This window comes from Syngnathus acus, chromosome 15, assembly GCF_901709675.1.
Source record: "Syngnathus acus chromosome 15, fSynAcu1.2, whole genome shotgun sequence".
In the NCBI taxonomy this organism is placed as follows: domain Eukaryota; kingdom Metazoa; phylum Chordata; class Actinopteri; order Syngnathiformes; family Syngnathidae; genus Syngnathus; species Syngnathus acus.
The window spans coordinates 12,760,124-12,784,053 of record NC_051100.1 but is presented as its reverse complement, the minus strand read 5'-3'; the positions used below and the strand labels follow the sequence as shown (position 1 = coordinate 12,784,053).

At 49.9% G+C, this 23,930-nt stretch overlaps 4 non-coding genes across 4 annotated transcripts; 2 read left to right on the top strand and 2 right to left on the bottom strand.

Moving 5' to 3' along the window:
- Window positions 1-324: 324 nt before the first annotated feature.
- On the bottom strand, window positions 325-438 carry LOC119135282. The gene has a single exon (XR_005100534.1). It is a non-coding gene; the product is annotated as a U5 spliceosomal RNA (small nuclear RNA).
- A 9,074-nt stretch (window positions 439-9,512) lies between these two features.
- Window positions 9,513-9,585, bottom strand: trnar-ucg. Its single transcript has one exon. It is a non-coding gene; the product is annotated as a tRNA-Arg (tRNA).
- A 375-nt stretch (window positions 9,586-9,960) lies between these two features.
- On the top strand, window positions 9,961-10,033 carry trnat-agu. The gene has a single exon. It is a non-coding gene; the product is annotated as a tRNA-Thr (tRNA).
- A 413-nt stretch (window positions 10,034-10,446) lies between these two features.
- Window positions 10,447-10,519, top strand: trnam-cau. The gene has a single exon. It is a non-coding gene; the product is annotated as a tRNA-Met (tRNA).
- Window positions 10,520-23,930: the final 13,411 nt, after the last annotated feature.

Genomic DNA, 23,930 nt, shown 5'->3' with positions numbered 1-23,930 from the left:
CTCAAGTCCGTGTTCCTTGAAGTGAGGAGCAGGACTGCTTGTGCAATTGATGGGGGTGGTTATTGATTTTTATTCAAAAACAATATTTTTTGCCAAATTACAATGGACTGACATGTGCCCGTTCAAATGGGTACCACCAGAAATTAAACTGCATTGATAAACGAGGGCTTAAATGTGATTGTCTGTCTGCACTCGGCATAATTTCTCTGTTTATGTGAACATGTTCACATATATGTCGGTATGAATTATGTGAACGTATGACTGCTGCACGGAGTATGATATCGGCGGCTATCCGTTGCAATATTGATATTTTCACAGAAAGAATGCTCCGCTTTCGCAGAGCATAAAAAAAAAAAATTGAAATAGACTCTTGTTCCTCCCCATGGAAATCTTTAGTAAAAGGCGAAAGATTTATTCGATCTGAAGAGAAACGAGTGATCTGAAAATCTGAGTCAAAACGGGCCACCCCACTGCTGGTCTCACCAAATTCACAGGCGGTCTCACACTCAAATTGGAGCAACCATTCCTTCTAATACAAACAATAGACGTTCATAGATTTACTATACTTAGAAGGACTCAACCTAAATAGAAGGTTTAAACGAGTATTTCGTGTTCATTAATGTCTCACTTACTTTAAACCTTGTTGGCGCACAGGATTGTAGGTACTGGATGGAACACTGACGCCGCTCGTTCTTTCAAACAGCGTCACCTATCGATTGGGCGTCTATTTTGAGTATTGAAGGTAAAAACAGTTGTATGTCTTGGTACGTGTACTTTTGGTATGAGAGAACGGGAAATGATCCCATCTCTGTGTTTTATTTGAAAATGTGAAATTTCATTATTTTATTCAACACAAATTGAGAAACAAAATACGATCGTAATTTCTCAAATGATTTCTCAAATTTCGGAAATGCTCTATATCTCTCGTGTCGAAAATAATTGAGGCTTTTGACGTTGCTGGCATTGTTTGGAGTGTAATTCACCTCCACTGCGATGGTGGCGTTCGATATTTGACATTTGAATATAAATCTGTCATTTTACTTTAGGAAGTAAAAGTTGTTTTCTAGAAATCCATACTTTTGATGTATGAGGAACAACAATCAGGCGCATTCTTCAAAAAGACAGACCTACAGCCGACAAAAAGGTTTTGATACGTTCATATCATGTAACGAGTCAGGAACGTGGTAATTACATATTATTTTGCATTGACTAATTTGGTTAATACAGTTTAGCAAGCAAATGCACATTTCCAGAGTACAGTTAATAACATGCTCAAAAGCGTTCAGTGTGTCACAGCACCGCAGACCTAAACTCCATGTGCGTACTACTGCGCGTGATTTTTGTTTTAATCAGAAAGACCAGGGGAGAGCGCGAACGCAGTCCACCACTCTTGTGTTTATACGGAGTAGAGATGAACGCTAATGCAACTTCTTTTTTCAGCAACTTTTAATTTTCTCCCCACTCGTGTCTCACATAGCAGTACAATGCCCCTGGCGCACCACAGAGCCCCCAACTGTCAACATTATGCGAGACCTCCAATAACACACTCTATAATATTATAGTTTCAACATACGATAATACCACAGCTCCCTTTTTCCAGAGATCATAGGGTAGACTGCCTTTGTTTCGTCAGACCTTAGAGGATTATTCTGCCTCTTGTGTAGAAAGGTCTGTTCCTAACCTTTGCCAAGTTTCAGGGCACCCTGATGGCATGAGTGACTCTTTTGGGTTGTGTCGCTCTTGTATGCATGTCCTGCAGTTCAGTATTATTTCGTTCACTTGCTGGCTGAGTCCCGGCCACCACACAGATTGACGTGCACGTGCTTTACATTTCACGACACCTAAGTGTCCTTCGTGTAATTTGAATAGCACGTCGTTCCTCATTGCAGAAGGTACTACCAGTCGTGTGTCCTTTAGCAGTAAGCCATCTTTCACTGTTAATGTAGCTCGCTCCGGCCAGTAGTTTTTCAGCGCTGGTTCCTGTTTTGCATGTGCTGGCCATCCTTCCATGCACATGGTCATGACACGCGAGCAGACACTGTCGGCTTTCAACTGCTCTTTCAGGTTTTCTGTATATGATGAGCTGACAGGTAGACTCTCAGTGACACAGTCACAAATATGTTTGTGCTCTCCATCAGCTCCTGGTCATCAGTGGACATGCGTGATTTTACAGGTGCACGTGAAAGTGTGTCCGCTGTCCAAAGCGACTTTCCTGGTACGTGCACGATGGAGTATGAGTAGCGCATCAGCCTCATCCTGAAACCCTGGATTCTCTGTGGCAAAAGATCCAGTGCTTGGGGTCCGAGCAGGCTGAGAAGGGGTTTATGGTGGGTCTCCAGGCAAAACTCCTTTCCGATGAGGAAATCCTGAAACCGTTCACAGGCCCATGTGAGGCCCATGTGAGGCCCAGAGCCTCCTTCTCCACCTGTGCGTATCGTTGCTCAGTTGGAGTGAGTGACCGTGATGTGTAAGCCACAGGCTTCCATCCTTCCCCCCATTTCTGGAGAATGACACCCCCCAACCCATACCATGATGCATCAGCAGATACTTTGGTGTCTCTGCCCGGGTCATACATAGCCGGCAACGGAGGAGAGGACAGAGCTTTCTTTAGGTCTTCAAACGCTGCTGCCTGGTCCACGTCCCAGACCCAGCAGTTTTTCTTTGAGAAGAGGTCACGGAGCGGTTTATCTTTTTCAGCTAGCTGGGGAATAAACCTTCCCAGCTGGTTGACCATGCCGAGAAAACTCCTTAATTCACTAGCATTTGTGGTCTCTGTCATGTCTGTGATGGCCTCTGTCTTTCTTGGGTCAGGGCGGATGCCTGCGGCTGTGATGATATGGCCCAGGAAGACTACTTCGCTCTTGGAGATTTCACACTTGTCCACATTCAGTGTGATGCCTGCTTTTTCTAGTCTTTGTAGCACGGCATTAAGTCGAGTGTCATGCTCTTCCTGGTCCCGCCCCCACACCAACAAATCATCGATGTGACAAACCACACTGTTGAGCCCCTCTGTGATCTCCGCCATCCTGCACTGGAAATGTTTGGGCGCAGAAGCGATGCCAAATGGAAGGCGGTTAAAGTGGAACCGTCCGAAGGGCGTTATGAATGTAGTGTACTTGGCTGACTCCTCCGTTAATGGAATCTGCCAAAAGCCCAAGTTGGCATCCAACTTGCTGAACAGTTTTGCTCCAGTAAGCGTTCCCAGGCTTTGTTCCACAGATGGGAGAATGTATTTTCCACGGCACATATACACATTCAAGCCGGTTAAATCCACACACAACCGCACTTTTCGTTTGTCCTTTTTGGGCACGACCACCATGCCGGCACACCAATCAGTTGGCTCCTCCACCCGGCTGATGACGCCCAGAGCTTCCATGCGCTGGAGCTCTCTCTTGACTTCACCCACCAGAGGTAGTGGAATCCTCCTGGGTTTTTTTACTGAATATGGCACGTCACCTGGCTTGAGCTTTATGGTGTATGGTTGTTGTAGCTTACCCAGACCGCTGCGCAACTTGGGGTAACTTGCCTTGAGGGTCTCCTTGTCTATGCTGTCGACTCGGATAAGCAAGCCAAGGGCTTTAATGGCTGGCAACCCGAGCAATGGCGTGCTCAGGATTTGAACAACATAAACACAACATTCTCCATGGTCTGCTTGGCTCCTTTCCTCAGCTGCAGTCTGGTGAACCCTGACACGTTCAGTGGAATCCGTCCTGGACCCAACAAGGGTTTTTCTGGCTTTTTGAGAACAGGCTGCTTTGTGTTGGAAAATGTGTTTTTAAACTCAGTCTGTGATACAGCAGTAACATCCGCTCCAGTATCGAGTTTGAAGGTGACATTTTTATCTATTATGGTTATATCAGCAGTCCATGTATGGCTATCTGATGTCACTGAGCCCAGAAAGAGTAGTGACCTTTTTTTCCACACGTGTGGCACTTGGCATCGTTGGCAGGGCGCCACCACATTTGTCGCATTGGGAGCCTTTTTGGTTTATGTTGCTGAGTGGCTTAGCTCCATTACTTTTGAACTTATTGAGTCTTGGCTTTTCTTTTTGCTTTCGGCCTTTACATACTCTGTCTACAGAGCAAACATCCATCTGCTTTACCCCACTGGCATCACTCCTCAGTGTGTTTTGCTGCTTTTTAATCTCCTCAGATTGTCTAGCCATGTTAATAGCCTTTTCAAGATTCAAATCTCTCCATTTGCATGCGTTCTGAGAGCCGTGTGTCAGCCAGTCCAACCACTATCCTGTCCCTGATTAGCTCATCATGCAATGTCCCATAATTACAGTGTTCAGCTAATGCATACAGAGTGGTGACAAATGCATCAACAGTCTCATTTGTTTCCTGTTTTCGCATATTAAAGCGTGCTCGTTCATAAACAATGTTCTTTTTCACTATAAAGAACGAGTGGAAACCATCTCTCACTTTAATGTCGTCACGCTGGTCTGCTTCAGTGACCTTCAAGCCTCTCAAAACGTCATCTGCTTCGTCTCCCATACAGTATATCAAGGTATTCACCTGATTTTCTTCGGAGCTTGCTGTTAAGTTGCTTGCCTGACGGAATCTCTCATGACTCCTTATCCATTTTGTCCACTCGTGCGGCTTGGAAAAATCAAAGGGCTCCGGTGGTTGAATGCTAAACGTAGCGCTGGCTGTGTTGGCCATCATGCTAGCTCCTTCCCCACTCCGCTCGTCTTCTCCATCACTCATTTGTCTTCCTCACCCGTCTCGTCCTTTCCCTCCGCGGTGGACGTTTCTCCATGTGGGTTACTGTTTCACAGCACTTCTGACACCATGTTGTGTTTATACGGAGTAGAGATGAAGGCTAATGCAACTTCTTTATTCAGCAACTTTTTATTTCCTCCCCACCCGTGTCTCACATAGCAGTACAATACCCTGGTGCACCACAGCGCCCCCAACTGTCAATAATTATGCGAGACCTCCAATAACACACTATATAACAGGGGTCTCAAACTCCAGTCCTCGGGGGCCGCATTACTACATGTTTTCCAAGTTTCCCTCGTTAAACACACCTGATTCAAATGATCAGTTCATCCTCACGTTCTGCAGGAGCCTGATAATTGAATCAGGTGTGTTTAACGAGGGAAACTTGGAAAACATGTAGGAATGCGGCCCCCGAGCACTGGAGTTTGAGACCCCTGCTATATAATATAGTTTCAACATACGATAATACCACAGCAGGGTTGAGAATCTTGCGCGGATCCGCGGATTTCCGTGTTTTTTTCCGTCGGGAATATCATTTTTGTGAATCGTGTAGATCCGTTGAGAAAATTGTTTTTATATGGGGGGGCTGGCAGCAGTATTGCGACAACAACTGAATTATTTTCGGCAGCATTTTGGCGCTACTTTCGTCACATCATTTGCCTACTCATTTGCCTGATTAGCAAAGGTTTTAGCCAGCATGCCGAAGGTTTTAGAGAAAAAAGACGAGGATCGTGCCAGGGAAATAGACAAGTCAAACGGGATCACGAACTGCTTCAGATGGGCATGGCTCGAGAGCAGCGTCATTTTATAACTCGGAACACAAAGACGCTTTTAAAGCAATGCGACAGTGAGCGTCCGGCGCGCTGCGGTTGCGCGATCGGAATATATTAAGCTCCCTGCGCACTTAGGTCCTCTTGAATATTGGAAAGTACATCAGGAGTTTAAAAATATTTTCTAAATTTCAGTGACGGCTCTGTCACAATAATGCAACCAGCGCGGTGCAGTTGCGCGGTCGGCGACGCGCTACTGTTGCGCGTTCGGCGGTGCGCTGCAGTTGCGGGATCGGACAAAAATCCGCAAATGAAAAAATGCTTAAAAAAAGTCTTGGAACGGATTAAAAATGTTCCATTATTTGTAATGGGAAAAATAGATTCAGAATTCGACCGATTCGCTTCTCGAACCGCCTTCTGGAACGGATTGTGGTTGAAAACCGAGGCTTGACTGTATTAGTATATTCACCTTGGCAGCCCACCAAGCAGGAATACTTTTTTAACAAAACTGTTGAAATCGAGTGATGAAATTAATGGTTTTGGGGTTGCTATACTGCCAAAATCCAGGAGTTTCCAGGGAGCTTTTCCCCCTGAGCCCCCTCTGGGGCGTTGCCCCTGGCCCTCTGCGGCCCCCAAGTGGGGCCTGTGGGCCCTGTGGCCCCCAATAGGGGCCTGTGGCCCCTGCATCCCCCAATTGGCCCCCGGCCCACTGCGGCCCCCATTGGGGGGGGCCTGCGGCCCCCTGGCCCCCTGCGGCAACCCCTAACCCCAACCCTAAACCCCGAGTGGGGCATGTGGCCCCCATACCCCGGCTACTTTTCAGTGTTTTTTTTCATTTGCCGTTCTCATCCCTGATGTTTAGCTCTGCTTCAAAATGAGGCTTGTCATCTTTCTTTGGTAACTGTGATTTCTTCTGTGGCTCATCACCTGACACCTACCCACAGTTTGCGGTATATTTGTCTCCCTAGACTCAATATATATATTTGTGTGTGTATATATAAACAGTGATCTCCACAGTACCACCATCATGTGTTCTTTTTTTTTTTTTTTAACAACGATTACTTCTAGAACATTCCTTGAAAATAATACGTCCTCATCAGTGAGCTGTTTTAGAACAGGCCTGTCGGCTACTCATGTGGTAGTTGGGGGCTGCCTTTTGCCGATGGGCACAACTGTAGTGTCCCTGCTAATGCAAACTTCCTGTGTTGCAGAGAAGAACCAGCGGACACACATAGTCATTGCCTGTCTTTTTGTACCTTTAATTAGGATTCTGCTATTGGCTGTAATGAAGATTTGGCACACAAAACGTTTGTATATTCCTGAATTGTAAAAGCAGTGCTTTCAGGCCTCCTCATTTTAACATTGTTTTAGTGATCAACACACCAAAACATCTGCAACAGAGAAAATTTTTTCTTTTGGTTTTTGTTGAACTTAAAACTGACATTGGAGGGGTCTGCAGTCCATCTCGGGCCATGGTAAAAGGGCTGATCAGAAACCAGTTTATGGGGACAAGGACCGGGTGGATGAACTCAATCTGTTCTTCAACAGATTTGATTCCGCCTCCCTCCCATCCCTTCACCTCGCTCCGCACCTCATTCTGCCACCTTCGACACTCCAGCCCCCACGCCAGCTCACCAACCCCCTCTCAACCCCCCGAAGTCACTCTTGTGTCTCCACTCCATCACCCCGGTCTTCCGACATCCCCCTCTCCTTTACAGATCTTCAGGTGAGGAGTCACCTCAGAAAGATCGAGGTAGGGAAGACCCCGGGCCCAGACGGCATCTGGCCGAGACTGCTCAGGGACTGTGCGGACCAACTGAGTGGTGTGGTCAGGTACCTGTTCAACCTGAGCCTGAACAAGGTCCCAGGACTGTGGAAGACCTCCTGCGTGGTCCCTGTACCGAAGGTGCCGCGCCCCAAGGAGCCTAACCACTTCAGGCCTATTGCCTTGACTTCCCACCTGATGAAGACTATGGAGAGGATCATCCTGGGTAACCTGCGTTCACTAGTGGGAGCGCAGCTGGACCCCCTGCAGTTTGCTTACCAGCCTGGTGTTGGGGTGGACGATGCAGTGATTTATTTACTGCACAGAACACTGCTTCACCTGGAGGACAACAGGAGCACTGGGAGGATCATGTTCTTCGATTTCTCCAGCGCTTTTAACACCATCCAGCCGTCACTGCTTCGGGTGAAGATGGAGAAGGCGGGTGTGGACCAGCGCCTGGCTGCATGGACAACGGACTTCCTCACCGACCGGCCGCAGTATGTGAGGTTACATCGCTGTGAGTCCGACGTGGTGCGCTGCAGCACTGGTGTCCCCCAGGGTACGGTGCTCTCTCCTTTCCTTTTCACCCTGTTCACTTCAGACTTTACCCACGACACCGCTCACTGCCGCATCCAGAAGTTTTCCGACGACACGGCCATTGTTGGAAATGTCTCGTAGGGGAACGATCTGTAATATAGATTGGTCATCAAGGACTTTGTCAGCTGGTGTGAGCTCAACCAGCTTCAGCTGAACACCAGCAAGACGAAGGAGTTGATTGTGAGCTTCGGGAGGACAGCACCCATCTTCAATCCGGTGAACATCCAGGGATCGGGCATTGAGGTAGTGGAGAACTACAAATTCCTGGGTGTTCGCCTTAACAACAAACTGGACTGGACTGATCACACCCACGCCCTGTACAAAAAGGGCCAGAGTCGCCTCCACCTGCTGAGGAGACTGAGGTCCTTCGGTGTGTGCAGGGCTCTCGTACGGACCTTCTATGACTCTGTGGTGGCCTCGGCCATCATCTACGCTGTGGTCAGCTGGGGTGGGGGCAGTACTGACTGGGACAGGGGGAGACTGAATAAGATGGTCAGATGAGCGAGCTCTGTTCTGGGCTGTCCCCTGGACTCCATTGAGGTTGTGGGTGAGAGGAGGACGTTGATTAAGCTTAAATCCGTCATGGACAACACCTCTCACCCCCTCCCTGAGCAGCTCCTTTAGCGGCAGACTTTTGCACCCTCGGTGTAGGAAGGAACGGTTCCGCAGGTCCTTCATTCCGTCTGCTGTCAGACTTTACAACATGCATGCCACCTGATAAAATGAATGTGTTTCGTCTCGACTAGCAGCACTTGTGTTTATCCTTGTCTGTTATTTACCCTTTTTTGTAATTCTGGCACTTGTTTTATTCTTGCACTCGTATTATTCTTGCACTCATATGCGCTGCTGTGACAAGTGAATTTCCCCGCTGTGGGATGAATAAAGTTCAATCAATCAATCAATCAAGAGTTGGTTCAGACTGAAGTCAAGTTTTTGATTTCTAAAGCATGAAACATTAAATTGACTATGAAGGGACTCAAACGCTCAATCATCTGATCCGGAGTCAGACGCCTTATCCATGAGGCCACATCGCTATGTGAAAGACTCCAATTTTTAAGTGTGTCCTTGATAAGACTAAGAATTCAACGGCTCCCAACAAGCAGGGACGCCCAACGTGGGGCTTGAACCCACGACCCTGAGATTAAGAGTCTCATGCTCTACCAACTGTGCTAACCAGGCTTCGCCTATTAAGAATTGTTTCATTCTTTCACTTTTTTTTAATGGGTTTGGTTCACGAAAACCAGCAGCCACATTTTAAATCTAGCCTATGAAACACATTCGTTGGTAAGACTAAACATTTAAAGGTTCCCAACAAGTGGCAGCTGTACAATGTTGTCTCTAGTTGGAAACCCCAGCCCAAGTTGGAAACCCTAATTGGAAACCCTTGCCCCAGTTGGAATTCCTAGTTTGAAACCCTACCCGGAGTTGGAACCCTAGTTGGAAACCCTAGCCCTAGTTGGAAACGCTGGCCCTAGTGTGTAATAGAGAAAGCATTTTTTCTTTTGGTTTTTGTCACTTTGTTGCACTGAAAACGGAGATTGGGGGGGAGTCAGCACAACAACAAAAAAGAAATCAGAAACCAAAACCCTTTCTGACAGTATACAAGAGTTGCTTCAGACTGAAATAAAGTCGTTGATCTCATGAATAATATTAAATTGACCATGAAGGGACTTGAACCCTCAATCTTCTGATCCGAAGTCAGACGCCTTATCCATTAGGCCACATAGCCATGTGAGCGACTGTACCAAGTGAAACGTGGCAACGACTTCTGATGACTGCAGCCTTTTGTGGCAAGTGAAGTTCACAATTGTTCCAGACATAAATGGCCTGTGGATTAATCCATTTACAGTAAAAGAGAATTGTAATGCAATTGACATATTACCTTGTTAGTGCAAGTGGTCGTGCATCAGTCTCAAAATCTGAAGGTTGTGAGCTCGACCCTCACACGGGGCGCTGTTTTCCATAGTCCACAGAAAAATCATTGTCAATTTCAGAAGATAGTAGGTTGCTCAGAATAGAATAAAGTTTTCTGTCTGTGAAGTTGTTTGAAATGGCCGGCGGTTGAATCAATTTTACAGTAAAATAGCTTTGTGAACTATCCACGGCCTCGTTAGCGCAGGCGGTAGTGCGTCAGTCTAGTAAACTGAAGGTCGTGAGTTCAACCCTCACACGGGGCTGTGTTTTATTTAGTCCTAACCCTAACTCGAGCCCTTGTTGGAAACCCTATCCCCAGTTGGAAACCCAAGTTTGAGAATGCTCAGACAAAAGTAACTTTTTCTTTCAATGAAGTTCAGTTTGATGGAGATGGCCGGTGGTTCAATCTTTTTTACAGTAAAATAGAATTTTAAGACAGGTGCCACAAAGTCTCGCTGACACAGGCGGTAGCGCGTCAGTGTCGTAATTTGAAAGTCGAGAGTTCGATCCTCACACGGTGCATGATTTATATCTAGTCCAACCCTAACTCTCGCCCTTCCTGGAAACCCTAGTCCTAGTTGGAAATCCTAGCGCTAGCCTAGTTAAGTTTGATCAAAATGGGCGGTGGTTGAATCAGTTTTACAGTAAAAACAATTGCACAACATGCAAAAGCATAGCGTCGTTGGCGCAGGTGGTAGCGTGTCAGTCTCATAATCTGAAGGTCGTGAGTTCGACACTCACACGGGGCATACTTTTATATACGGGGCATACTTTTATATAGTCCTCACTCTAGCCCTAGTGGGAAACCCTCATCCTCGTTGGAAACCCCAGTTGGAAACCCTGGCCACAGTTTGAAACCTTAGTTGGCTTCCCTAACCCGAGTTGGAAACCCTAGTTTCAGAATGCTCAGACTTAAAGTCACTTTTTCTTTCTGTGAAGTTCAGTTTGATTGAAATGGCCGGTGGTTTGATCAATTTTACAGTAAAAAAGAATTGTAAAACTGCAAATGCACAACCTCATTAGTGCAGGTGCTAGCATGTCAGTCTCACAATCTGAAGGTCAAGAGTTCGGTCCTCAGGTGGGGCAGACTTTTTATATACCTAGTCCAAACTAGCCCTAACCCTAACTCTAGCCCTAGTTGGAAACCCTAGTGCTAGTTCAAAACCTTAGTTGGAAACCCTACTTTCAGGAGGGAGCAGGTTGCTCGGACTAAAATAACTTTTTCTTCTTTTAAGGGGTAGGGCAGCAAAGTAAGCAGGGATTGTGAATATCAGCAAGCACAGGTTGCTCGACTGGAGTCAAGAGAAACAAATTAAAAATTGTACAAAATTTGCCTCTTTCTTTTGGCTTTTGTCAATGACATTTGGGGTCATCACAACAAAGATCCAAACAGCACACAAACAGTTTACCGTAATTTCCGGACTATAAGTCGCGTTTTTTTTCATAGTTTGGGTGGGGGGGCGACTTATACTCAGGAGCGACTTATATATGTTTTTTTTCACAAATTGTTACTTGATCATTAACACATCACTTACTTACAAGTATAGTTGACCACTTCACATGTTATTTTTAGTATAGTTGATCACTTCACATGCTTTGATATCTTTATCTTGAACATATTCAAAACATGAAAAATAGAGAGATAAAATCAAATAAAGTAATTAACACTTTAAAGCGCCATATCCTCTGGACATGTCCTCTGTCACCAGGAGGACACCCCGCTCACTCTTTGTTCGATCCTCTGCCCTCTGGGAAGAGGTACAGGAGCCTGCGCACCCGCACCACCAGACTCACCAACAGCTTCGTACTCCAGGCTGTTAGGATCCTGAACTCTCTCCCCCCTTCTGCGTAGCGTCCTGTACTTTTGCGCTATATTCTGACTGTCTGCTGTATGCACACTTGCTCCGTTTTGCTCCTCTTATTTATTTATTTATTGTGTTATTTGTTTATTAATTATTTATTCATCACTCTTATTATTCATTGTTTGTGCCTTCTTGTTTTTATTTTGTTTTGTTTGCTTGTATGTATGTCGTGTACTATGTCTTGTCACCATGGGATAGTGGAAACGTCATTTCGATTTCTTTGTGTGTCTTGGCATGTGAAGAGGTTGACAATAAAGCAGACTTTGACTTTGACTTTGACATAAAGGACGAGAAATTTGATCGATGGATTTAATGATTTGGAGTGACACAAATGGTTTGATAATATGGTTGTTGATGTGATAGTTATTTAAAATATAGTTTATATATCGTTGTATGGGCCTGTGGAATAATTTGAACTGCGGCGCGGCACACAGCATTGTTGACAAAGGACGATCGATAAAAGACGAGAAATTTGATCGATGGATTTAATGATTTGGAGTGACACAAATGGTTTGATAATATTGTTGTTTATGTGATAGTTATTTAAAATATAGTTTATATATCGTTGTATGGGCCTATGGAATGATTTGAACTGCGGCGCGGCACACGGCATTGTTGACAAAGGACGATCGATGGATTTAATGAATTGGAGTGACACAGATGGTTTTATAAACGTGTTATTTATGTAATAGTTTTTTTTAAATAACTGAATGTTACGTCAGGCCCGTTCTCAGCTCCTCGTTTGTGTTTGTCACGTTAGCATACCGTATCGTTTAGCCTGTTGTTGCTCGTTCATGTCTGTTCTTGGTGTTGGATTTTTTCGAATAAATTGCCCCCCAAAATGCGACTTATACTCCGGAGCGACTTATATATGTTTTTTTTCACATTTTTGGGCATTTTATGGCTGGTGCGACTTATAGTCCGAAAATTACGGTACCTATATTGTCCTCTTTCAATTTGATGATACACTAGACATGAAGATCTGTTTAGATTTGAAATCTTATCCATTAGGCCAGATAGCCATACAGGAAATTCTGACAAGTGATAGCAGTGCAATGATTTTTGAGCATATACAGTAAATCTACAGCCTAGATTCAAGTGAAGTTAACTGACTTTGGATCAGAAGATTAAGGGGTTCAAGTCCCTTCATTGTCAATTTAATGAATGTCAAGAGGAAAGTAGCCTAGTGGATAATGTGTCTAACAATAAATAATAGTTTTTGTTTTGTTTCTGCATTACCCAATACATCTCCTTCACATTGTGACACATTCTCCTATTATCTGTCTGTGTTAGGTAGAGAAAAATATTTTAAAGGAAAGGTAAGTATTGTTGTGTTGTGTTGTATTGTGTGTTGTCATTACCGTATTTTTCGGACTATAGGTTGCGGTTTCTTTCATAGTTTGGGTGGGGGGCCGACTTGTACTGAGGAGCGACTTATATGTGATTTTTTGTCACAAATTTAAAAAAAAAAAAAAAAAAGTGAAACCGCGATAAACGAACCGTGATGTAGCAAGGGATTACTGTAGTTTGAACTGCAAGTGACGTCAGCGGCGCGGCGGTTGTTTACTTAAATGACAAAGGATTCGATCACGGGATGACAAAGATGACGAAGGGCCCCATGTACTACCGGCATCTTTAGTGGCTTTGCTTGTAAGTGGCACGTAGGATGAAGAGTTTGAAGGATTTAATGATTTGGAGTGACACAGAAGGTTTGAAAAACTATTATGGGTTTTACGCACGCCCGGTCCTACTCTATGGAGCTATCTTTCACCTCCGTGGATGAAGGTCGGAGGCCGGCGCTCGGTCGGGTGGCTGTCCGGGGACGGTGGATGGGGCTCGGACAGGGCTTTTACGCACGCCCGGTCCTATTCTATGGAGCTCTCTTCCACCTCCGTGGCTGGGAGTGCCACCTCCGGGGATGGAAGTCCACGCCGCCACACGCCTGGAAGTCGATGCCGGTGCTTGGGGCCGTGTGGCGGTGAACTATTTATGTTATAGTTATTTGATATATTTTATTTCGTGTAGCAACTTGTATATGTTTTTATCGTTACAGTTCAGTAGTTGTTGGCTAGTTGAACTCTTTTTTTTTGTTAAATAAAGAGCCGTTTACCAAACCCATGTCTTTCCTGGTACTTTGTTAAGGCTAAACAATATTGTTATATACTAATCTGTGGAATAATGACGAGACTGACATCAGCGGCGCACGCGCGGCGTTGTTGACAAAGGACGAGGAATTTGATCGATGGATTTAATGATTTGGAGTGACACAGATGGTTTGATAATATTGTTGTTTATATGATAGTTATTTGATATCTACTTATATATCGTTATATGGGTCTGTGGAATATTTAGAATATTTAGACGTCAGCGGCGCGGCACATACGTGGCATCGTTTCCATAAAGGACGATCGATGGATTTAATGAATTGGAGTGACACAGATAGTGTCAGGCTCAGGCAGGGAGAGGACTCGAATGCAGAGTTCGACAGTTCAAGGTGTTTTATTTCTTCTGCGGATGACCGCTCCAAAAACAAAGGCGCCTCACACTGAGGGAAAAAAGGCAAAACCAAAGGTGCCTCAAACTGAGGAAAAAACGAAGGCAAGGTCTCACGCACAACCCACAAAGCGTGGACAAAAAAGTCTCTGTGAGCAAGGCAATCAAGGGCTAAATCTGTGGCTATGGAGTCGCTGGTGGTCATGGCTTGCAAGACGCAGTGGCAGAGGACAAGGGGAAGACGCAGGCTAAATACACACACAGAAGGGGAAGGACACAGGTGCAGACAATCAGGGCGGACGACACAGGTGTACGTGGTTAACAAACGGGGAGGTCAAGTGAACGACCGTGCAGCGGAAGGACCAGTGATCTGAAACGTGATGTACAAAATAAAACAGGAAGACAGAATATGACGGACAGGACAAAACAAAACAATCTACAAAACCTGACAGCATGACATAACCCCCCCCCCTCTAGGGCCGGATCCCAGACGGACCAGGAGCATCTGGGTGAGCAGCGTAGAAGTCGTCCAGCAGACCGGGATCTAAGATAAAACTGCGCGGCACCCATTGCCGCTCCTCTGGCCCATAACCCTCCCAGTCGACCAGGAACTGCCAGCCCCGTCCCCTCCTGCGCACGTCCAGTAGTTCCTTGACTGTGTACGCAGGCCCACCCCCCACAGTCCGCGGAGACGGAGGCGGCTCGGGAGCCGGCACCATCTCACTCTCCCTGACCGGCTTGATCTTCCCGACGTGGAAGGTGGGATGCACAGCGAGGGACCGGGGCAGGCGAAGCCGTACAGCGGCCGGATTCACGACCTTGGAGATGGGAAAAGGCCCCACAAAACGGGGGGCTAGCTTTCTGGAGCCCACCTGGAGCGGAAGATCCCGAGCGGACAGCCAGACCCGTTGGCCCCGCTGGTAGGCGGGCGCCGGCCGTCGTCTCCGGTCGGCCATCCTCTTCACTCGGTCCCCCTGGCGGACCAGCGTGGCACGCGCCGCCGCCCAGATGCGACGGCATCGTCTCACCACGGCGCGCGCCGAGGTCACCGACACCTCTGGCTCATTGTCAGGGAAGACCGGGGGCTGATAGCCAAAGACGCACATGAAAGGGGACATCCCCGTAGCGGTGGTAGGGAGGGAGTTATGGGCGTATTCCACCCAGATCAGGTTCTTACTCCAGGTGGAGGGGTTCTGGGCCACCAGGCAGCGGAGGCCTGTTTCCAGTTGTTGATTGACGCGCTCCGCCTGGCCGTTCGCCTCCGGGTGATAGCCCGAAGTGAGGCTCACGGTGGCCCCTATGTGTCTGCAGAACTCCTTCCAGAAGCGAGACATGAATTGGGGCCCCCTATCCGACGTGACATTCCGCGGGAATCCGTGTACTCTAAAAACATGGTCCATGAGGACTTCGGCTGTTCGCTTCGCTGAGGGTAATTTGGGCAGGGCAATGAAATGGGCCATTTTGGAGTACGGTCCACCACAGTGAGTATCGTGGTCTTCCCCTTGGAAACGGGAAGCCCCGTGACAAAATCTACAGAGGAGGTCGGCCCAGGGACGGGAGGGAATGGGGAGGGGTTGCAGCAACCCCACCCGGGCGCCGGGGGTGTTCTTGTTGCGCGCACAGACGGAGCAGGCTGCCACGTACTCCCTGACGTCGGCCGCCATGGAGGGCCACCAGAATCGCTGCTGCACAACGTACAGGGTTCGTCGAACGCCGGGATGACAGGCGAGCCGGGAGGTGTGTCCCCAGTGGACGACTCGGGAACGCAGCTCGGGCGGCACAAAGAGTCGGTTCGTCGGGCAGTTGCCAGGGGGTGGTGTGTCGCCGTTGGCCTGCTTCACTTGGTCTTCTACGGGCCAGGTTACGGCCCCCACCACACAGTGAGGACGAAGAATGGGTTCGGGCTCCTTGGCCTCTGGATCCGGACTGTAGACGCGGGACAGTGCATCAGGTTTGACGTTCTTTGCTCCCGGTCTGTAGGAAAGGGTGAAATTGAAACGGTTAAAAAAGAGCGACCAACGAGCCTGGCGTGAGTTCAGCCGTTTTGCGTTCTTGAGGTACTGCAAGTTTTTATGATCCGTCCATACTAAGAAGGGTTGTTGGGCTCCCTCCAGCCAGTGTCTCCACTCCTCGAGCGCCTGCTTCACCGCCAACAACTCTCGATCACCTACGTCGTAGTTCTGTTCGGCGGGGGTCATCCGCCGGGACAGGTAAGCGCACGGATGAAGCTTGTTGTCCTCTGGTGACCTTTGGGACAGGACGGCGCCGATTCCTCGACTGGAGGCGTCAACCTCCACGACGAACTGACGAGAGGGGTCGGGTAGTGTGAGGATCGGGGCGGTGCTGAATCGCCTCTTTAGTTCCTGGAAGGCAGCCTCTGCTTCCGCCGTCCAACAGAAGGGGGCAGCTGGAGAAGTCAGAGCATGCAGCGGGGCCGCTGTGGCACTGAAACCTCTGATGAAACGTCTGTAGAAATTAGCAAAGCCTAGAAATTGCTGCACCTTTTTGCGGTTATCGGGTCTGGGCCATTGGGTCACGGCGCTTACTTTTGCTGGGTCCATTTGTACCTTACCGGGGTTTATGATGAAGCCAAGGAAGGAAATAGTGTCGACGTGGAACTCGCTCTTCTCCGCCTTCACGTAAAGGTGATGGTCCAGGAGGCGTTGCAGGACCGATCTAACATGGTTCTCATGGGTCTCCGTATCAGGCGAATAGATAAGAATGTCATCCAAATAGACATAAACAAAACGATCTATAAAGTCTCCCAGAACATCATTAATCATTGCTTGAAACACTGCCAAACGGCATCACCAGGTACTCAAAGTGTCCTCGAGGGGTGTTGAATCCCGTCTTCCATTCGTCTCCCTCCCGGATGCGCACGAGGTGGTAAGCGTTACGCAAATCCAGTTTGGTAAAGACCCGAGCTTGCTGCAACTGATCGAAGACCGTTGCCATGAGTGGAAGAGGGTATCGATTTTTAATAGTGATCTGGTTGAGGGGGCTATAGTCTATGCAGGGGCGTAGGGTACCGTCCTTTTTGCCCACAAAGAAAAACCCGGCCCCTGCAGGGGAGGATGAGGGTCTGATCAGTCCCGCCTTAAGCGACGCGTCTATGTACTCGTTCAGAGCTTGCTTTTCGGGTTCCGAGAGGGAATAAAGCCTCCCCTTGGGTATAGTAGCCCCAGGCAGAAGCTCTATAGCGCAGTCGTACGGACGGTGGGGCGGTAGAGAGTTAGCCTTGGCTTTGCTAAATACATCTGCGAGTCGGTGGTAACATACTGGTACACCGGTGAGATCTGGGGTTTCGGGGTCAGCGCTACGGTTAAGGCTGATCGGGGGGTTAGGTACGACACATGACTCTTGGCAACGGGGTCCCCATCCCCTTATCTCCCCGGACGCCCAGTCCATGGTTGGATTGTGGCGCGACAGCCACGGGTACCCGAGGATAATCGGATTCTTGGGGGAGGTTATCACATGCAGTCTGACATTCTCGTGATGAGTCCCGAAAGACAGTGAGAGAGGTTCGGTTACATGGGTTATGTCAAAGAGCGCCTGACCATTGAGCGCCTCGGCTTTCACGGTCGTGGCTAGCGGTTCGGTTCTTATTCCCAGCCTCCGAGCAAAAGTCCAGTCAATCATACTCTCATCTGCCCCGGAGTCAATTAGCACCCCGAGCTTGGTGGTTTTCCCAAGGCATGTAAGCGTGCCGATGGGTCGGGTCCGAGCCTTCCGCTGGCTACAGGAGAAGGCGCTTACCTTCATTGTCCGTTTCTCGGGGCAGGAGCCGACGATATGTCCCAGAGCGCCGCAGTAATAGCATCGACCTTCCTGGCGTCGGCGCTGCTTCTCCTCGGCGCTCAACTTGGCTCTGCCGAGTTGCATGGGTTCCGCCCCGGGCGGTAGCAGTGCCGTGTTCGATGGTTGGTGCGGGGTCTCGAGGTGCGGCGATGCCAACCCGGCCGCGGGGGGGAAGACGGACGCGCTCCGGCTTGCGCGCTGCCTCTTCCTTTCCTGCAGGCGATTGTCGGTGCGGACAGCCAGCGCGATGAGCGCGTCGAGGTCAGCGGGGAGATCGAGGGGAACGAGCTGGTCCTGGATGGTTCCAGAAAGGCCCTTGAGGAAGATATCATACAGGGCCGTCTGGTTCCACCCGCATTCTGTGGCCAGAGTGCGGAAGCGGATCGCGTAGTCGCTGACTGGCTCACGCCCCTGGGACAGCTGGCTCAGCTCGCGCGCTTTTTCACGGTCCGAGGAGACAGGATCGAACACCATGCGCAGGGCTTCGACGAACGCGGCGAGAGATCGGCAGGTGACGGAATCCCGGGCCCATTCTGCCATTGCCCACGCCCGGGCTCTTCCTGTCAGGTAAGAGATCATGTAGGCCACCCGGGAGCGCTCGGTGGGGAAATCGCCTGGAGACCGCTCGAATTGCATCTCACACCCGGTGACGAATGCCTTGCTGCCCCCGGGTTCCCCAGCGTATCGTTCCGGGGGAGCCAGCCTGACTCCCATTGTCATGGGCGCGGGAATCGGCCGCTCGGTCGGGGGGGGCACTGGCGGACTGGGGGTCACTGTTGGTCCAGCGGTCAGCAGCGTGACAATGCCCTGCATCTGTCGACCCAGGGATTCCACCTGGGCGGCCACCGCCGCTCTGAATTCCTCTTGGGTTGCCCGGATCTCGTGGACATCCACTCCCAGGGCACTGACCTGCTGCTGGTGTTGGGCTAGCGTCGATGCCTGGGAGCGCACTGCGGCAACCAGCTGTTCTGACTCTGCCGAGTCCATGTCTGGCCAGTGCGTACTGTCAGGCTCAGGCAGGGAGAGGACTCGAATGCAGAGTTCGACAGTTCAAGGTGTTTTATTTCTTCTGCGGATGACCGCTCCAAAAACAAAGGCGCCTCACACTGAGGGAAAAAAGGCAAACCCAAAGGTGCCTCAAACTGAGGAAAAAACGAAGGCAAGGTCTCACGCACAACCCACAAAGCGTGGACAAAAAAGTCTCTGTGAGCAAGGCAATCAAGGGCTAAATCTGTGGCTATGGAGTCGCTGGTGGTCATGGCTTGCAAGACGCACTGGCAGAGGACAAGGGGAAGACGCAGGCTAAATATACACACAGAAGGGGAAGGACACAGGTGCAGACAATCAGGGCGGACGACACAGGTGTACGTGGTTAACAAACGGGGAGGTCAAGTGAACGACCGTGCAGCGGAAGGACCAGTGATCTGAAACGTGATGTACAAAATAAAACAGGAAGACAGAATATGACGGACAGGACAAAACAAAACAATCTACAAAACCTGACAGCATGACAGATAGTTTGATAAACGTGTTATTTATGTAATAGTTATTTGAATAACTCTGAATGTTACGTCAGGCCCGTCCTCAGCTCTTCGTTTGTGTTTATGTCACATTAGTATACCTATCGTTTAGCCTGTTGTTGCTCGTTCATGTCTGTTCTTGGTGTTGGATTTTCGGATAAATTTCCCCCAAATGCGACTTATACTCCGGACTTATATATATATTTTTTTCACTTTATTGTGCATTTTATGGCTAATGCGCCGTATATTCCGGAGCGACTTTTAGTCCGAAAAATACGGTAGTTATATACGTATACACTTAATCTGTCAAGAAGTAATTTTTTTAAATCTTTGGAGAGTATACTAGCTAGAGCTATTGGTCTACAGTTAGCAATACATCCTACTTTACCAGCCTTGCCTTTTATAACAGGGACCAGAACTACAGACATCATGGAGTCAGGTAGAGTACCGTGAGTCAGCAAGCCATGAGAAACAGAGAGACAGCAGCGCTGTCAATCGGGGGCCAGCTAACTTTAAATGCTCTGCTGTGATGTTATCCAGACCACTGGCTTTTCTGTCAGAAAGTTGTCCTCCGGCAATAGACACCTCATGACAATTAAAACAAATACTTTCCTCTTCACCCCTCCGTGAGTCGTCACCTTATCGTGGTGGAGGGGTTTGCGTGCCCCTATGATCCTAGGAGCCATGTTGTCTGGGGCTTCATGCCCCTGGTAGGGTCACCCATGGCAAACGGGTCCTAGGTGAGGGGCCAGACAAAGCACGGCTCATCAGCCCCTTATGATGAAAAAAATTAATGGATCACGTTTTCCCTCGCCCGTACGCGGGTCACCGGGGCCCCCCTCTGGAGCCAGGCCTGGAGGCGGGGCTCGAAGGCGAGCGTCTGGTGGCCGGGCCTTCGCCCATGGGGCCCGGCCGGGCTCAGCCCGAAAAGGAAACGTGGGTCCCCCTTCCCATGGGCTCACCACCTGTGGGAGGGGCCAAAGGGGTCGGGTGCATTGCAAGCTGGGCGGCGGCCAAAGGCAGGGACCTTGGCGGTCTGATCCCCGGCTGCAGAAGCTGGCTCTTGGGACATGGAATGTCACCTCTCTGGCTGGAAAGGAGCCCGAGCTGGTGTGCGAGGCAGAAAAGTTCCGACTAGATATAGTCGGACTTGCCTCCACGCACAGTTTGGGTTCCGGTACAAGCCCTCTCGAGAGGGGCTGGACTCTCTTCCACTCTGGAGTTGCCCACGGTGAGAGGCGTCGAGCAGGTGTGGGTATACTTATTGCCCCCCGGCTGGGCGCCTGCACATTGGGGTTCACCCCGGTGAACGAGAGGGTAGCCTCCCTCCGCCTTCGGGTGGGGGGACGGGTCCTGACTGTTGTTTGTGTCTATGCACCAAACGGCAGCTCAGAGTACCCACCCTTCTTGGAGTCCCTGGAGGAAGTGCTGGAGAGCGCTCCTTCTGGGGACTCCGTCGTTCTACTGGGTGACTTCAATGCTCACGTGGGCAATGACAGTGAGACCTGGAAGGGCGTGATTGGGAGGAACGGCCCCCCCCGATCTGAACCCGAGCGGTGTTCTATTGTTGGACTTCTGTGCTCGACACGGATTTTCAATAATGAACACCATGTTCAAACATAAGGGTGTCCATGTGTGCACTTGGCACCAGGACACCCTAGGCCGCAGTTCGATGATCGACTTTGTAGTCGTGTCATCGGATTTGCGGCCGCATGTTTTGGACACTCGGGCGAAGAGAGGGGCGGAGCTGTCAACTGATCACCACCTGGTGGTGGGTTGGCTCCGATGGTGGGGGAAGATGCCGGTCCGACCTGGCAGACCCAAACGTTCTGTGAGGGTCTGCTGGGAACGTCTGGCGGAATCCCCTGTCAGGAAGAGCTTCAACTCCCACCTCCGGCAGAGCTTTTCCCACGTCCCGGGGGAGGCGGGGGACATTGAGTCCGAGTGGACCTTGTTCCGCGCCTCCATTGTTGAGGCGGCCGACCGGAGCTGTGGCCGTAAGGTCATTGGTGCCTGTCGTGGCGGCAAACCCCGAACCCGCTGGTGGACACCGGCGGTAAGGGATGCCGTCAAGCTGAAGAAGGAGTCCTATCGGGCCGTTTTGGCCTGCGGGACTCCGGAGGCAGCTGACAGGTACCGGGTGGCCAAGCGGAACGCGGCTTCGGCGGTTGCTGAGGCAAAAACCCGGGCGTGGGAGGAGTTCGGCGAGGCCATGGAGAATGACTTCCGGACGGCTTCGAGGAAATTCTGGTCCACCATCCGGCATCTCAGGTGGGGGAAGCAGTGCAACGTCAACACTATTTACAGTGGAGATGGCGTGCTGCTGACCTCGACTCGGGACGTCGTGTGTCGGTGGGGAGAATACTTCGAAGACCTCCTCAATTCCACCGACACGCCTTCCATTGTGGAAGCAGAGCCTGGGGACTCTGAGGCGGACTCTCCAATCTCTGGGGTTGAAGTCACTGAGGTAGTTAAAAAACTCCTCGGTGGCAAGGCCCCGGGGGTGGATGAGATCCGCCCGGATTTCTTAAGGGCTCTGGATGTTGTGGGGCTGTCATGGCTGACACGTCTCTACAGCATCGCGTGGACATCGGGGACAGTGCCTCTGGATTGGCAGACTGGGGTGGTGGTTCCCCTCTTTAAGAAGGGGGACCGGAGGGTGTGTTCCAATTACAGGGGAATTACACTCCTGAGCCTCCCTGGTAAGGTCTATTCAGGGGTGCTGGAGAGGAGGGTCCGTCGGGAGGTCGAACCTCGGATTCAGGAGGAACAGTGTGGCTTTCGTCCTGGCCGTGGAACAGTGGACCAGCTCTTCACCCTCAACAGGATCCTCGAGGGTGCATGGGAGTTCGCCCAACCAGTCCACATGTGTTTTGTGGACTTGGAGAAGGCGTTCGACCGTGTCCCTCGGGAGGTTCTGTGGGGGGTGCTTCGGGAGTACGGGGTACCGAGCCAACTGATAAGGGCGGTTCGGTCCCTGTATCACCGATGCCAGAGTGTGGTCCGCATTTCCGGCAGTAAGTCGGATTCGTTCCCAGTGAGGGTTGGACTCCGCCAAGGCTGCCCTTTGTCACCGATTCTGTTCATAATTTTTATGGACAGAATTTCTAGGTGCAGCCGAGGCGTTGAGGGTGTCCGGTTTGGGGACCTCAGCATCGCGTCTCTGCTTTTTGCAGACGACGTTGTGCTGTTGGCTTCTTCAGGCCGTGATCTCCAGCTCTCACTGGAGCGGTTCGCAGCCAAGTGTGAAGCGGTCGGGATGAGGGTCAGCACCTCCAAATCCGAGTCCATGGTCCTCGATCGGAAAAGGGTGGAATGCCCTCTCCGGATCGGGGATGAGATCCTGCCCCAAGTGGAGGAGTTTAAGTATCTTGGGGTCTTGTTCACGAGTGAGGGGAGGATGGAGCGTGAGATCGACAGGCGGATCGGTGCAGCGTCGGCAGTAATGCGGACTCTGTACCGGTCCGTCGTGGTAAAGAGAGAGCTGAGCCAAAAGGCAAAGCTCTCAATTTACCGGTCGATTTACGCTCCTACCCTCACCTATGGTCACGAGCTATGGGTCGTGACCGAAAGAACGAGATCCCGGATACAAGCGGCCGAAATGAGTTTTCTCCGCAGGATGTCCGGGCTCTCCCTTAGAGATAGGGTGAGAAGTTCGGTCATCCGGGAGAGACTCGGAGTAGAGTCGCTACTCCTCCACGTTGAGAGGAGCCAGATGAGGTGGCTCGGGCATCTCATCAGGATGCCTCCTGGACGCCTCCCTGGGGAGGTGTTCCGGTCATGTCCCACCGGTAGGAGACCCCGGGGACGACCCAGGACGCGCTGGAGAGACTATGTCTCTCGGCTGGCCTGGGAACGCCTTGGGATCCCCCGGGATGAGCTAGATGAAGTAGCTGGGGAGAGGGAAGTCTGGGAGTCCCTCCTGAAGCTGCTGCCCCCGCGACCCGACCCCGGATAAGCGGAAGAAGATGGATGGATGGATGGACTTTCCTCTTCAATTATGCCTACATGATAGGGCTCACTTTTCACACTGTTAAATAGTGCTGAATAATGCTGCCTCCAGAGGTCAGCGATGCTCACACGATCTGTTACCCCCTCTATGTTACATGGGAGAGCTGCTTTAGCCCTGTTCAGGGATTTTACCTCTTTCCAAAAATTAATTACATCATTATTAAGCAGATTATCAGCCATAGAGTGAGCACTTAGGGCATGCTCTTGCTTATTTATGTACCGTAATGCATATTTGTACTTGGCATTCATTTTCTTTTTATATTCAAGGACTGGTCCCTGTCTGGGCCAACCAGCTATTACCCAAGCCTTGTGGGCCTCATTGGCCTCTGCATGGTGGCCAGCTACCCATTTATTCCACCCGGGCTTGATGTTCTTAGCCTTTCTAGGGCGGGAGAATAAAGACCTGCTAGCAACCAGAAGGGCTCTCACTATATCATGATACATTAAACATAAACTTTTCCCCATATTATCAGCTC